The sequence below is a fragment of the Rhinolophus ferrumequinum genome, chromosome 11, assembly GCF_004115265.2.
Source record: "Rhinolophus ferrumequinum isolate MPI-CBG mRhiFer1 chromosome 11, mRhiFer1_v1.p, whole genome shotgun sequence".
Classification (NCBI taxonomy): Eukaryota; Metazoa; Chordata; class Mammalia; order Chiroptera; family Rhinolophidae; genus Rhinolophus; species Rhinolophus ferrumequinum.
This window is the reverse complement of record NC_046294.1, coordinates 53,441,846-53,445,730: the sequence shown is the minus strand read 5'-3', so window position 1 is coordinate 53,445,730 and position 3,885 is coordinate 53,441,846.

Here is a 3,885-nt window from a genome sequence, read left to right as displayed (position 1 = left end):
ACAATGAGAATTAGATATGATTTCTATCAAACACCAGGTTCAAATGAGTTACAACAACTTTTATCTAAGAAACTCAGCTGTTCTCTTCTTCCTCTAAGCTTTTCAGCATTTTGTTCTCCCCCCACCCCCTGTTTTAATAGAAGTAATCCTTTATTTCCGTGTTTCAGAAATAAAGCTGGCTGTGCTGGTTGCTTTTAGGTGATTAGTCAAAGAGACTTTGTTGTACTTTGATTTCCAAATCTGTTGTTACTATTCAGCTGTGAGCACCTTGAGGTCAGAGTTTGTCCAATTTTGTTTCATCAACGTCAAGCAGATTCTACAATAACTTTGGTTAAATGAGTGATTCCTCATTGCCCATAATGTTGAATTATGTCCATTATAGTCGTTGCTATTTAATATGAAAAATATCTAGTCCAGAGATGGCTTTACATGGTGGAAAAATAAATGATTCTTGATTTGCATTTCTAACCAACAGGCACAATTACTTTTAGCCTCTAGGCCTTCGTGAAATGTTTTCATTGCTTGCTATACCAGGTTTGACAATTACATTCATGAACTCATCCTATAAAAAGTCCTACATAACCGCATTGCTGAATATCACTATGGCCACCTTTGAAGTGCTCCCCTTGGGAAGCTACTATGCACCGATGCCAGTGCCTAGTCCACCCTTCAAAGCAAGTTTGGAGCTCTTTTTCTGGAATTGCCACTAGAGCGGTCATTGTATTTACCCTTGATGTCCTGAATGTCATCAAAATGTCTTCCTTTCAATATTTCCTTCTTCAAGTAAAGAAAGGAGTCATTAGGGGCCAGATCAGGAGAGTAGGGAGGGTGTTCCAATGCAGTTATTTGTTTACTCGCTAAAAACTCCCTCACAGACAGTGCTGTGTGAGCTGGTGCATTGTCGTGATGCAAGAGCCATGCATTGTTGGCGAAAAGTTCAGATCATCTAACTTTTTCACACAGCCTTCTCAGCACTTCTAGATAATAAACTGGATTAACTGTTTGTCCAGTTGGTACAAATTCATAATAAATAATCCCTCTGATATTAAAAAAAAAAAGTTTGCAACATCCTTGCAATAAGTTTGGGAACTTAATTGTCAGACCTCACAGAGTCACTAATGTCAGTCAGAGGAAAAGGCCCATTAGTGGCCAGCTGTGCAGGGGACGGGTCTGTATTGATTCTGCTCTTAGTCACTCCAAGTTGGAACACTTAATTAATGACAGCTGATTTTTCTTTAAAGTTGAGTAAAAATTATGCAAATTTAGAGTAGAAAATGGTGTTTGTGTTTATTGCCTGGTTGCAAGGCTAATTCTCAGGATTTCTTTCCTTTTAAAAGGCCCCTTTAATATATTAAGAGTCATATTGAAAAAATATCAGTTAATCAAAAATTACAGTACGAACTGAAATGTCGACATAGACACGGCTTCTCATTTGCTTATTGCTGATCTTAATTAAATGCAATATGTTTTCATATTTTGAAATTACATATGTATTTTAATCTATTCCTTTCCCAGATTATAATTCCAGTTTTTATTCTGGGAACTTCTTATCTTGTCTCCATGACTTTGGGAGGCAGCCCAGTCCCATATCTTTGTGATTAGCAATTTCCTGACCACGAGGGCAATCCCCTGTGCAGGAATGAATGGTAACCCATTCATTCGTTCATTCATTCATTCATTCAGGAACAAACCTGAGCCCTTCCTCTTATCCTGCTAGATAAGTCTATGGGACACTAAGCTGAGTAAGGTACAGTACTTGGTAGGGAACCCATGTCTGCCAAAGAGAACAGACCAACCCAACTCATGTTTTAGTATCAGTGCATAGAATATTTTTTATATGAGAAAATTCACATTGGAAAAACTCGAGTCATGCCTGGTAGATTCAAAATGCCAGTGACATTCAGTTGACATCATACTTGCCCCTTTCTAATGGCATTGCCAGAAAATGCCAGAGAAGTTTTCATCCCAGGCTGGAATGCTGGGAGGATAGAACACATAATGGATATGAAATGCTTTAAAACCTGTCCAGTGCCGAGGAAGAAGGATTTCAGCAGCACTACTTGTGAGGTATTTTAGAGTTCACTCAGGGTTATAAGCTCCTTTACCTCGTTGAATAGGCTGTGCTGGAAAATATCATCTCCATTGTACAGGTACAAAAAAGAGGAGTGAGCAAGGGACTTGCCTATGATGCATGGTTTTTGGGTGACTGTAATTCATAATGATAATTCTGGTTGTTACCATCTCCCAGGTTTAGTCAGACGGAATATTTTAAATCTTGCAGCTCAACTTCAGGTGTGCTATGAATGTTCCCTGAAACTGATTTCCACTGGTAGTTCTGAAAACCACTGTGCAACACCCACTCTCCCTCCAAATGATAGGTGTCTTCCTGGGGACACCATGGAATATAGGGGAAGAGAAGAGGAAAGGTGTGTGACCTCCTTCCAATCAACCAGTGATTGTCCACTGTTTACACTCTGCAGTCATCTGTAGTGAAGTGTACATGTTTTTTTACTAATGATCGTTCATGATACCATCTGATTGATGTTTGCTAATGATTTTCTCTTTAAAGTTAGAGTAGATTCAAGTTTACTCCTATAACAATTGCCACTCACTCTCTAGTGTTCAAATGTGCTTTTTTTGGAGGAGTGCAAAAGGTAAAGGTATAGCCAGGTTGTGTCTTTGTTTGCCCACTTAGCCTCAGGTCCTGGTTTTGCAGCTACCAATCCTGAAAGGCAGGATGTTCTATATAAAGAAAGTCATGACACATCCTGGGCTAGGCTATTAACTACTCACCCACCTGCCGGCACCTTGGGTCATGGGGTAAAGAAAGAGACTTGGACGATGCAGAATAAAGGCTGGTGAGACCTATATGTAGAGAAGAATCCTGAAGAGTGGCGAGAGCCCAGTCCAGCAAGCATTGGCCAAAGTGTATCCGATAGATGGTTGTTCCCTGGTAAGTAGGTGAATGAACCTGTGGAAACTCCAGTCCCCAAGCAGCAACATCACAGTCCCCAGTGAGGCTCTCAGGCATTGCTGGGAGCCCAGAAAGCATCCTCCCACTGACTCAGAGTCTGGCTTTCTCCAGTTCATTGTCGCCTGCTTTCCAGCTGCTTAAATGCTATTGTTATCTTTCCCATTCTCCCTGTTTTCATCAGAGTGTGCCTTTCTAAAAACTCCTCCTGTAGCTTTAGTGTACTGTCCAAGGGAATAAAACCAGACACATGTGCTTTGCCAGGAACTCCCCTTCACACATGAAATCAGAGCCCTTGGGAAGCCTCTGGGGAAGCCAGTACTCACAGTTCACAGTGCAACACTGGGTCTCCACACACCTCAGAATGTGTCTTCTGACTGACAATCTGGGTCTCCCCATCTAAGCCTCTCCTGATTTATGTCACACTGTCCCAGATGGATTCAGGGGGTGTGCCTCAGGATGGTTGCAGGGGTTGTGGAAATACTGAAGTGCTTTCCTATTTATTGAGAACAGCCAAGGTTCCTAATCCCCACGAGTCCCTTCCCCCAACTGCCCCAGGCCCCCACAGATGCTCCCTGGCTGTCCTGGTTTGCTAGGTCTGCCATAATAAATACCACAGAATGAGTGGCTTAAACAACAGGAGATTGTTTTCTCATAGTTCTGCAGGTTAAAAGTGTAAGACCAAAGCCTCAAAAGGGCTGGGTACCTCCTTGGCTTGCAGGTGGCCACCCTCTTGCTGTCCCTTCACAAGGTCTTCTCTCCAGGTGCATCCCTGGTGTCTCCTTGTATTTTCTAATGTCTTTATAAAGACACCAGTTAGACTGGATCAGGATGCATTTTAGTTAAATGACCTCTTTGAAGGACCTGTCTCCAAATACAGTCACGTTCTGAAGTACTGGGGCTTAGGACTCCAA